Source organism: Macaca mulatta, chromosome 18 (assembly GCF_049350105.2).
Source record: "Macaca mulatta isolate MMU2019108-1 chromosome 18, T2T-MMU8v2.0, whole genome shotgun sequence".
Lineage (NCBI taxonomy): Eukaryota > Metazoa > Chordata > Mammalia > Primates > Cercopithecidae > Macaca > Macaca mulatta.
In genome coordinates, this window is record NC_133423.1 from 71,289,033 (window position 1) to 71,302,153 (window position 13,121).

The window sequence follows — 13,121 nt, forward strand, 5'->3', positions numbered from 1 at the left end:
TTTTATTTTTAAATTTATGATCAGAGACATGTATGGCCAACATTGCTTATGTTTCAAGGCAATTATTAGCACGCTAACAAGAATGTTTTAATCCAAAATCCAAATCATTGCAGAAGCAAGAGGAAAATAAGGTCAATGTTATATAGCAAATTATAGAAAGCAAAAACAACGATTAAGAAGAAGTTTTTTTAAAAAGAAAGAAGGAGGGCAGGAATGGTGACTCACGCCCTTAATCCCAGCACTTCGGGAGGTCAAGGTGGGAGGATCGCTTGAGCCTAGGAGTTCAAGACCAGCTTGGGCAACAAAGTGAGACTTCCCTGACCCCACCCTACCTGCTCTATAAAAAATGGAAAAAAATTAGCCCAGTGTGGTGGCAAGTGCCTGTAATCCCAGCTACTCTTGAGGCTGAGGCAAGAGGATTGCTTGAATGCAGAAGTTCCAGACTAGCCTGGGCAACAAAGTGATAATCCATCTCTACAAAAAACAGAAAAAGTTAGCTGAGTGGGGTGGCAGGACCCTGTAGTCCCAGCTACTCTTTGGGAGGATCACTTGAGCCCAGGAGTTTGAAGTTGCAGTGAGCTATGATCACCCCACTGCATTCCAGCCTGGGCAACACAGTGAGACCCTGTCTAAAAAATGTATGTATATATGGATATGATTGTGTACCTATGGGAAGAATAAAAGAAACTGAATAGCCATTTCCTTTTGCGAAAGGAACTAAGTGGCTTATGGAGGCTTTATCTATTTTTATGGTTGCCTTCCATTTATGAAAAATGATGTTTTTTCATCTTCCATCATGGTATAAAGTTTTTAAGTCTAAAAAATTATACAATTAGTGGAGGAAGAATATATAATAATACTTTTCATTGTATACCCCATTGTATCTTTTAAATTTGTGTGATCATATACATATACTAATTATTTGAATAAGTATAGTATAAAATTTTCAGAATATGGATTGGAACGAGACACTTCTTGATCTCTGTTAAATTCACTGTATGTGTATGATGTTGAAGTTGTTGTATTTGGTTTATATGTAGAGAAAAGTAGAAAAAGTTGGTTTTAAGGACATAGGGAAAATAATAAAGTAGACGTATTTGAAAAGATGAAAACCATTTAGGCTTGAAAATAAGAAGAACATGCTTGGTTCATTGGAGCTTCGCATGTCCTGGTTTTAGTCCCTCGTGGTGCCTAGCTATACTTTCTGCTGTTGCTTAAATTGGCTTAAGTTGGTTTCTGTTTCCTGCAACAACCACATCAAAATACCTAAAACCTTGTTGATACAGTTATAAATAGGAAAATCCTAAATAAACCATTCAAAAGTAGCAGTATATTGGGATGAATGTGTGTGTATTTATCTCTAGAACTACGAGGGTAACATAATATTAGCCTTGTAACATAATATTAGCCTTGTAACATAATATTGGAAACTTTCTTTCTTTTTTTCTTTTTTTCCTTTTGAGATGGAGTCTCAGTCTGTCGCCTAGGCTGGAGTGCAGTGGCGCAATCTTGGCTCACTGCAACCTCTGCCTCCCAAGTTCAAACAATTCTCCTACCTCAGCCTCCCAAGTAGCTGGGATTACAGGCACATACCACCACATACCACCACAAACATTTTTGTATTTTTGGTAGAGACAGGGTTTCATCATGTTGGCCAGGCTGGTGTCAAACTCCTGGCCTCAGGTGATCGGCCGGCCTTGGCCCCCCAAAATGCTGGAATTACAGGCGTGAACCACTGTGCCTGGCCTGGAACTTTCTTTATATGATACATATGTCAATCATTAGCTATACAATAATGTCAACATATACCAAAAAAGCAATTGATAAAATATTAAACAAATTCCTAACAAAGCTTTAAAAGCAAATTGGATAGATAATTTTAGATGGGACTCAGCATAGTTTTAACTGTAGTGATAACATTATTCTATGTCAATTATCTTTGTAGTCTAATTACTGCCAGAAGAAAGTTTGAGTTTGGTGCACTAGCATATATTTTTAACACCTTCCTAACACTTCCTAATGTCCTTTTCTCCCTCCACTGAGCAGTTGGCATTAGGCTCAGTGTCTTTTTTTTTTTTTTTTTTTTTTGAGACAGGGTCTGACTCTGTTGCTCAAGCTCAAGTGCAGTGGTGCAACCATGGCTCACTGCAGTCTTGACTTCCCAGGCTTAGGTGATCCTCCCACCTCAGCCTCCCAAGTAGCAGGGCTACAAATGCTTGCCACCATGCCTGGCTATTTTTTTTATTTTTTGTAGAGATGGGGTTTTGCCATGTTGCCCAGGCTGGTCTCAAACTCCTGGCCTCAAGTGATCTGCCTGCTGGGGTCTCCCAAAGTGCTGGGATTACAAGCATGAGCCACGGCACTCAACCAAGCTCAGAGCCTTAAGCAAGGAACAGTAATAGAATGTTACAACATTGTTTTGTTTTATTTATTTTTATGGTTGCCTTCCATTTATAGAAAATGATTGTGTTTTTCCATCTTCTATAATGGTGTAAAGCTTCCTTTTTAGTGGAATTTAAATCTAAAAAAATTACACAGTTGAAGAAAAACGTTAAGTAAATAAAATCATATGTTGTAGTAGATATGATGTTAGTATTTAACTGATGTCCATATATCAGTGAAAAGACACTGTCTTAACATGATAGCGAGTATTTATTTTAAATCAAAACTTAACATGTGCTTAAATATGAGTTATTTCTGAGAAAAACTGACAAAAGACAAGGATATCTGTTGTCTATCTCTACTGCTATAGTTAAAGAACTGAGACCTAAAATAGATGTGAGGCATGATTACTGGTAAGAAAGAAACCAAACCAAATGTCTAAACATTATTTACACACACATGATATTTTGTCAAATTTAAGATTTTCTTTTTCACCTTTTAAACTCTCTGAAATTGAGATACATCTCAAAAATGATAGCTTGTTAGTGTCCTTTCCTTTGGTGGTATGTAAAATAATTATATATCTTATAATTGATATTGTTTTACATTAAAATATGGTAGTTATCAATAAATCTTTAAAAATTTCAAAATGAGAAAATTTTATAGACACAATAAGGTCAATAAAATGGCTGGGTAAGAGATGATAAATATATCATAATCAATAATCATGAAATAATCAAAACAAAAATCCTATTCAGAATGACAACAAAATTTTTAGAATATCCAGAAATAATCTCAGCGAAAAATCTGTGTGGCCCAGGTGATAACATCTATAACATTTTGTTAATAAATATTTTTAAACATTTTTGGGCTGGGTGTGGTGGCTCATGCCTGTAATCCTAGGACTTCGGGAAACTGAGGCAGGCAGATCGCTTGAGCCCAGGAATTTGAGACCAGCCTGAGTAATAGACAAAATTCTGTCTCTACAAAAGAATACAAAAATTAGCTGGGCATGGTGGCAGGCACACGTGGTCCTAGCTACTCAGGAGGCTGAAGTAGGAGGATCACTGGAGCCCAGGAGGTCAAAGCTGTGGTGAACAGTGATTGTACCACCGCACTACAGCCTGGGTGACAGAGTGAGACCCTGTCTGAAATAAATATAATTTTTTTGAATAAAAGTTACCAATTATTGATTGGGAAGATGGAATAGCATAAACATTTTTTTTCAAATTAAATTATAGTTTAAAATATTTTCAGTTAAAATGGCAGTGGAATGGGGGTATAGTGAGGAAGAACTTGAAAAGTTATTCTAAAAATCGTATGTAAGAATAACAAGTTGAAATAACTTTTTAAAGAAGAAGACTAGATTTTCTGGGCTATCCAAACACACCATGTGACTATAGTTATATTACTACACTAGTAGAATAAATATATTTACAATGAAATAGAAGAGAGCAGGAATATAGTTACACATAATTCATCCTTGTTAATGAAAGTATAATGAATCATTAAGACAAGCTTATTTGATAGATGGTGTTAATAGAATTGTTTAGCAATTTGAAAAAGTACAACAGATTCTCACCCTATTCAATACATCAAAATATATTCACTTATAATGAAAAACAAAATATGGAAAACCAAGCCATAGTGGGAGAGTGGGGGGACAAAAGTAAATAGAAATACAAATATATTAAGCATTTGGAAAGTGGAAGGATTTTTTTTTTTCTTTTTCTTTTTTTTGAGACGCAGTCTTGCTCTGTTGCCAGGCCGCAGTGCAGGGGCGGCAATATCGCCTCACTGCAAGCTCCGCCTCCCAGGTTCAAGCGATTCTCCTGCCTCAGCCTCCTGAGTAGCTGGGACTACAGGCATGTGCCACGGCGCCCGGTTAATTTTTTGTATTTTTAGTAGAGACGGGGTTCACCATGTTAGTCAGGCTGGTCTCAAACTCCCGACCTCAGGTGATCCGCCTGCCTCGGCCTCCCAAAGTCCTGGGATTACAGGGTGAGTCTCTGCGCCCGGCCGGAAAGTGGAAGGACTTTCTAAACATAAAAATAGCAAAAGAACTGCTTGCTTGGGCACATATACTATAATTGAACAATACAGAGATTAGCATGGCTGCTGTGCAAGAATGACACAAATTGTTTAAAAAAGTAAACATTTTGGTTGTCAAAAATACACTCAGAATTTAAAAATAAAAACATTGGTAAAAATGTGCAATTAATAAGATAAAGGTTAGTATTTTATTTATATTCATACAAATCAATAAGAAAAATTCTAAGAGTCAATTGATGAATAGGCACAGAATGTAAATTAATGGAAAAAAAAAAAACCTAAAACAACTAATTGGCAAACATAGGGAACACATATCCAATTTCATAATAATCAATGATATGCAAATCAATACAACAATGAGCTCAGATGTAAATAGTAACACACCCAGTGCTGAGGAAAAAAATAATAAAAAGATGCACAGGCTGGGCGCAGTGGCTCACACCTGTAATCCCAGCACTTTGGGATGCTGAGGCAGGCATATCACCTGAGCTCAGGAGTTTGAGGCTAGCCTGGCCAACGTGGTGAAACCCCGTCTCTACTAAAAATACAAAAAATTAGCCCGGCGTGGTGGTGCGCCTGTAGTCCCAGCTACTCGGGAGGCGGAGGCACTAGAATCACTTGAACTCGGGAGGTGGAGGTTGCAGTGAGCAGAGATCGGCCACTGCACTCCAGCCTGGGCAACAGAGTGAGACTCCGTCTCAAAAAAAAAACTAAAATAAATAAATAAATAAATAAATAAAAAGGCATGCAACTATTAATAGTGGGAGTGTAAACTTGTATTACCAAATTAAACAAACAAAAAAACACTCCCTTTCTTTTGGCCGGAACCGCCATTTTCCAGTAATTCGCCAAAATGAGGAACACAAAGCGAAAGAGGAGGAGAACCCAACATATGTTTTCTAGGCCTTTTAGAAAACATGGAGTTGTTCCTTTGGCCATGTATATACGAATCTATAAGAAAGGTGATAGTGTAGACATCAAGGGAATGGGTACTGTTCAAAAATGAATGTCCCACAGGTGTTACCTTGGCAAAAATGGAAGAGTCTACAATGTTCCCCAGCATGCTGTTGGCATTGTGTTAACAAACAAGTTAAGGGCAAGATTCTTGCCAAGAGAATTAATGTGCGTAGGGAGCACATTAAGCACTCCAAGAGCCGAGATAGCTTCCTGAAACGCTTGAAGGAAAATGGTCAGATAAAGAAGCCAAAGAGAAAGGTACGCCGGTTCAGCGGAAGTGCGAGCCTCCTCTACCCAGACAAGCATACTGTGTGAGAACCAACAGGAAGCAGCCTGAGCTGCTGGAACCTATTCCCTATGAATTCATGGTATAATAGGTGTTCAAAAAAATAAAAAACCTCTGGACTGTAAAAATGTTTCTCTTCATTGAGTAGAAGTGTGGTGTCCTCTCCCCGAAAGAAATATTTAAAGCAAATTTTAATTGTGCCCTAATTCATTATGTAATGTCTTCACTATTCAAATTTAATGCATTTCTTGCTGAAATATGTGAGGTAGCTTATTGTGCAACAAATTACTCAATTGCTTAGAAAATGACCAGGTATTATGTATGAAATATTTGTACTAGTTTGAAGATAGTCCCTCTAAATCATCAAGGAAGAAATAAAATTATTTACAAAAAAAAAAAAAAACCCACTTTATGTACAAAGATGTTTACAGTAGCATTATTTATAGATGAACAGAGTAATGGTTAAGCAGACTATGGTAAATTTCTAGAATGGAGTATTATGCAGGCTTGAAAAGTTATAATTAGAGTATATATAAGACTGTCTGCTGTAAAAAAAGTATACAATAATTATCCTATAGCATATAAAATGAACAAACAATTGCAGAGGGAGGAAAAAGATGAAAAGGGAAACTACGAAAACATCAACAGTGATGATAATTGGGTGGTGGGAATATGGGTGATTTTTGTTCTCTGCTTACTTTTCCATATTTTCCAAAATTTTAAAAATAAGCATGAACTATTTTTACAATGAAAAGAAAAACATGAGTATTGCTTTTAAAGTCCTAGCCTATGCCCTAGGGAATGTATGAAGCAGCAAAGACAAGAACACATAAACAAAAACAAACATATAAATTCAACTAGCAGAGTATTTACACTGCAAATAAAAAGGGGTAAAGTGTATGAGTTATCATAGCTATTAACGAAGAACATAGAGAGTGTAAGGGTAACATTTATATAAATATGGGTGGGCATAAGGAATCGGTGTCTCTCTTCCCGTTAGAGAGATTTTTAGGGAGGAGGTTACATTTCAGGAGGTATTTGAATGATAGAAGGGAGGGGAAAACAGTGAAATGTCAGAAACATTTTTCTGTTTCCAAGTGTTTGGTATGGAAGTCTGAAAGTTGGGACTGAGATGACTGATAAAAGTTATGACAAATAAAAAAGAGAAGTAGATACTGAGTGACGAGTCTGTCACTGCCAAAAAAAGGCAATTCACCAGTTTAGGAACCTTAAAGAGGAAGATGTAAGAACCTAAAAAGCGATAGGACAGAAAGTAAACTTGGTCTTGGAACTCAGTGGAGTGGTGCTGGGTGGGAGGGGGAAATTTGGATAGGAAGCTGTTACCAAAAAAATGAGAAAGAGTATGTAACCAGCTATGTGTATCTCCTTGATCTGGGCTTCCTTCTCTTATTATGGCCACATACCAACTATCTCAGAAATTCCACAAACATAACAGCCCCCACTCTTAGAATAAATTGTAATATCAGCCATTTGCATGCTCAGGATTGTGAGTGTAACAGTAGGGTTCCAAAATGGCAATGGCATAAAGCAGGGAAGTAATTATTTTACAAAAATCCATTTTCCTCTATTTCTTCATTCTGTTTCTAGGGTCAGTGCAAGTATTTTTGCAGTTGAATGGAATAGCAGCTTCTAAGAAATAAAAAACAGATGTTAGAGGAAGGCATTCCAGGGTGAGTCAGGAGAAGCCTTAAGGGTACTCTGTGTTCACAGCTTGCCCTACACTTTTCCTTCCTATCTTGATAGATACCTGCATCCCCAACTCTGTGTAGGCAGCATCAAGGCCATAGTAGATCTAAAAATGTCAAAATACATTTACTCCCATGCCTGAATGTCCCATGGAAAGAAAAGCTTGACTGATCTCAAAAGGAGTACTCTTAGGTAAAGGAACATACTCTCTTGATTCGCTTTTCAAATCTGGGAAAATATATACAGATAAACTACTTATGGGTAAATATTAATCATATAAAACCAACCTGTTAAAACAGAAATTAACTTAATTTTTTTCAATTTCTGTTTACTAAGGTTGTTCAGTATCAAGTGAAGTTACTCTATATGAAAAAAAAAAAGGTAGTGCCCTTTGGAAAGTTATATTAAACATAATAAGTATCATACTTTCTTGGAAATGTTAGCTAAAGTTGCTATAGAAACTTAGCCACATCACATTGTTAACACGTGTGTGGTATGCATTTTTGAAATAACATGCAATTTATAGCACTGAATTAAAATTGATGTATGATTATACCTGCATTTTTGGTATGTTTTTGAAATAGAATAAACATGATTACCTTCTAAATTGAGGAAATAGAAAAACATAGGTAGAATGTATTTATATAAGAATATGATAATTTTGCAATAACTTAAAACACCTGAAATCATTCTTTAATTTGTTTAAAAAGCTTTTATATTTCTTTTGGACAGAGTTTCCACTGAAGTGAAGATTAACATGAGTTAGTCTGTCATTCGTTTACCAAGGGTCTACTGTGGGCAGCTTCCTTTTATAGTGGGTAATTAAAAGAAGTATAAAAGGCATTCTCAACATATATCTCTCTATATATTTACTTATGATTAATTCTTTTCTGAAATTCAACTGTTTTGTCTTGTATTGCTGTAAAACTATGCCAAAACCTAGTGTCTCAAAGTACTAACCATTTTATTATTTGCCCATGATTCTGCAGTATGGGCAGAGGGCTTGGAGGGATCAGCTTGTTTCTTATTCTATGTGCCACCAAAGCTTGGGGGCTGCTGGAATGGGCCATAGTCTGGGGTCTCTGTTCTCAAGGTCTGTAGGATTCCTTGGTTGTCTTCCATGTGATCTGTTTATGCAGTTACTTAGCTTGGGTTTCCTCACACCATGGTGATCTCAGTTTAGTCTGACTTCCCAGAGCATAAAACTGTTAGCTGCCAGGCACCCTCAGAGCTTAGGCCTCCTGCTGGCACAGTGCTACTTTTGCTGCACTGTATTGGTTAAAGCAGGTCACAAGACCCCAGCCCAGATTCAATGTGGGAAGGAATGCCACAAGGGCGTCAATATTGGAGACATAGTTCACTGGGGGCCATCTTTGGAGGCTAGCTAACACATCAATGTTTATTAGAGAAATTCACGAACAAGATACCAAGCCTATTTCCTACCAAATGACCAAAAGCAAAGGAATGCTCAGCTTAATTGTCTTTTACTATACAGAAGTCTACACCCAAATCTTTCTGATGTTTCCATGATCTCTCCCAAATATGCCTCATTCAAATTCTTTCAGCACTGCAGTCTCTTCATTAGGTTCTAGCATGACTCTCATGTACACTAAATGTTTCCAGATGCATGAATTCCAAAATTCAGAAAAATTAAGATATAACTAGTTTAGTCTATATATTTACAGAGCGTTCTCAACTTTGTAAATTTCTTTTTATAATTATTTTTTTCTTTTTTAGAAACAGGGTCTTGCTATGTCACCCAGGCTGGAGTGCAGTGGCGCTTGGTCCTAGCTCACTGCAGCCTTGAACTTCTGGGCTGAAGCGATCCTCCTGCCTGAGCCTCCCAAGTAGCTGGGACTATAGACACGTACCGCCATGCCGGGTTAATTTTTAGATTTTTTTTGTAGACACGGGGATTTCGCCATGCTGCCCAGTCTGGTCTGCAACTCCTGAGCTCAAGCGATCCTCCTGCCTTGGCTTCCCAAAGAGCTAGGGTTACAGGTATGAGCCACCATGCTTGGCCAACTTTGTAATTTTTTAATTGCCAATTAAGAACATTAAAAAATGTACCATCTACTATTACTCTTGCTTCTTAAAGGAAAGTATGTTTACTTTTTAAAAAAGTAACAGAATTTCATACTGAAGGACAGCCTTCATTATGAAACGGGTTACTTTATGAAAACTTACTATATATCTTTATTGTTCTTATTTTGCTGCAAGTCATGAAAATCCCACCAAGGACTGCCACTGGTTCCTGGACCCAGTGTTTGGGAATCCCTAGTCAATTCAGTGTTACTGAACATTTTCAAGGCCTTTAAAAACATTTTTTTTTTTTTTATTTTTTGAGACAGGGTCTGGTTCCATTGCCCAGGCTGAAGTCAGTGACATGATCTCAGCTCACTACAACCTCTGCCTTCCAGGCTCAAGCAATTCTCCCACTTCGGTCCCCTGGGTAGCTGGGACTACAGGTGCCACCATGCCTGGTTAATTTTTGTATTCTTTTGTAGAGGTAGGATTTCACCATGTTGCCCAGGCTGGTCTCCAATTCTTGAGCTCAAGTAATCTGCCTGCCTTGGCCTCCAAAAGTGCTGGTATCACAGGTGTGAGCCACCGCACCCACCCTTCAAGACCCTTTTCATTCAACCTGTTAAAATCATTTCACATCTTTATCTAGGGACTGTAATCAGACTGATGACATTGCAAATTCTGTAACTCCCTCATTTACATGGAATCATTTAAATTTGTGCTAATGTAAGTAATCCCATTGTTAAATACTTGTCACTGTATTAGGACTGGATAGTGTAAACATAGTCAGTAGTTATGAATGGGGGGTTCTGTAGTTAGATTGTCTCTGTTCCAATCAGGGTCTGAGCAAGTATTAACAACATATCTCTCTGCACTTCAGTTTCCCCATCTGTGGCATAGTTTTAAATATATCATGTATAAAGTGTGTGGAGTAGTACCTAGCACATGGTGAGCACTCAATATGTTTGTTATATTATTATTATATTTATACATGGCATCAGTATTTTGCCCTTACATGTAGGATTTTAACATACTTTTCTTTTCTTTTTTTGAGATGGAGTCTCGCTCTATCGCCCAGGCTGGAGTGCAGTGCCATCTCGGCTCACTGCAAGTTCCGCCTCCTGGGTTCACGCCATTCTCCTGCCTCAGCCTCCCGAGTAGCTGGGACTACAGGGGTCCGCCACCATGCCCAGCTAATTTCTTGTATTTTTAGTAGAGACGGGGTTTCACCATGTTAGACAGATGGTCTCCATCTCCTGACCTTGCGATACGCCCGTCTCAGGCTCCCAAAGTGCTGGGACTACAGGTGTGAGCCACCGCGCCTGGCCCATAATTTATATTTTAAGGGTGATCTCAAATATCCACAATACTTTGGAAGAGATTAGTCACAATTAGACGATAGAATTTTAAGGTTGTAAGGGAACTTTATTTTGTTTTTATTTATTTTTTTTTTTTGAGACAGAGTCTCGCTCTGTCACCCAGGCTGGAGTGCAATGACGCCATCTCGGCTCACTGCAACCTCCGCCTCCAGGGTTCAAGCAATTCTCCTGCCTCAGCCTCCAGAGAAGCTGGGATTAACAGGTGCCTGCCACCACACTCGGCTAATGGAAGGGAATTTTTAATATCATATGATTCCACCCTATTATAGGTGAGGATCTCTTTATTAAAAAAAGTTGGCCGGCCGCGGTGGCTCACGCCTGCAGTCCCAGCACTTTGGGAGGTCGAGGAGGGTGGATCACGAGGTCAGGAGTTCGAGACCAGCCTGACCAACATGGTGAAACCCCGTTTCTACTGAAAATACAAAAATAGGCCAGGGGCAGTGGCTCATGCCTGTAATCCCAGCACTTCCGGAGGCCAAGGTGGGTGGATCACCTGAGATCGGGAGTTCGAGGCCAGCCTGATCAACACGGAGAAACCCCATCTCTACTAAAAATACAAAATTAGCAGGGGGCGGTGGCGCATGCCTGTAATCCCGGCTATTCGGGAGGCAGGAGAATCACTTGAACCCAGGAGGTGGAGGTTGCGGTGAGCCGAGATTGCGACATTGCACACCAGCCTGAGCAACAAGAGTGAAACTCCATCTCAGTACAAAACAAAACACCAAAAATTAGCTGGGCGTAGTGGCGCATGCCTGTAATCCCAGCTACTCCCGAGGCTGAGGCAGGAGAATCGCTTGAAACCGGGAGGCGGAGGTTGCAGTGAGCCCAGATGGCGTCACTGCACTCCTGCCTGGGCGACAAGAGCAAAACTCCGCCTCGGAGGAAAAAAAAAAAAAGTTAATTCAGAGTCCATCTATCTTACGGCAGAAGATAACTAGTGATGTGTTACAATCATCAGAAGAGCCTTGTAGGTAAGTAAGCTATATGGACTTCACATATATTTCTAGTAGTTCTGCCAGGTTGGTTATCACTTCCACTTATATTTATCAGTGTCACTCATGTATTGTCTTAACTACCTGTATTTCTTCGTATGTGTCTAAATGGAAAGCAACATAATGTTCACCGTTCTCTGAGAACAAAATTCCTAATACCTAAAAATGGTAATAATAATAAAAAAAAGACAAGCAGGGTTTAGGAAATTTATTTTAGGGCAACTGCTAGATTTATTTTAAGCCCTACGCTTAAAAATAAATCTAATTCACATGACTTAAAATGCTGGAGCCAAGAAAAGTCACTGCAAAGGCATTTAATGAGATACCTGGTTTGTCTAGTTGTCTTTGCTATGATTTTTGTATAAACCAAAAACGTCCTATCTTGATATATACAGTGGATTTTACATCTAAATATTTCTTGTATTTAATAAATTAAAAATAGAAATAGACATTTTTTTCAAACCATATAAGATTTTCCTAACCTCTGACTCACATCGTAAGGTTGGTGGACTGTTCAGATGCTGTACGATGCTTCTTACCCCGATGCTTTTTGGTTCATCTGTAGCATTTTCCATCATGGGGTAAAAGATCCACATTTTCTATTTCTAGTGATCCTTAATTTGATTTCTGAGCAAAAATAAAGTTTGATTAGAAATACATTAAGGTAGATTTCCTGCTGAAACCAGTGAAGAACATAACTTTATCAGCGGGGGTGAGTGACAAATCTTTCACCTTTCCTCACATCACAGTCAGTGAAGCAACGAACTAGGAGAAATGCCTATTATTCTCATGTCCTACGTCAGTTCTGATAAAAATCACACTTACGTTTCACTGAATGTTTTGACATTGAAACGACAGCATTACATGTCCAGGAGAGAACTACAGTGGGGGTGTTAATGAAGTAAGAGAACTAATACGAATGACTTAAAAATATTGATTTTTTTCTAAGAGATTATTTTCCTTTAAAAAAATTAAATTGAGCTTGACTTCTATTGACTGTACCTTCCGGAGTCAATATTTTATGGCTCCCCTGACACACACGCCTGGCGTGGGAGGGTTGAGCGCTTCGAAACTTTCCCAGTGAATTGTAAATGGGTTCAAGGCTAGGGCTCCAGAGGGCTATCCATGGAGTACCACCGAAAACCAAACGCCACCGAAAACCAAACGCCGCTAAATGCTGGTACCTGCCCACGAAAAGGCTTCCTGCCTAAAGAAGAACGTATCACCCCATCCTGACAGTAACAAGAACAAGCACTATCTCCTCGTCAGAAGTCTCTGGACTTGCTACAACCCAGAGGAAACAGAGCTGGGGCATCTGCCGGGACAGCGACCAGAAGCAGC

The 13,121-nt window shown here is 38.8% G+C and overlaps 1 pseudogene; it reads left to right on the forward strand.

Annotated features, from left to right (window-relative positions):
- Positions 1-4,445: 4,445 nt before the first annotated feature.
- LOC114673873 (U6 spliceosomal RNA) lies at positions 4,446-4,545 on the forward strand (annotated as a pseudogene).
- Positions 4,546-13,121: the final 8,576 nt, after the last annotated feature.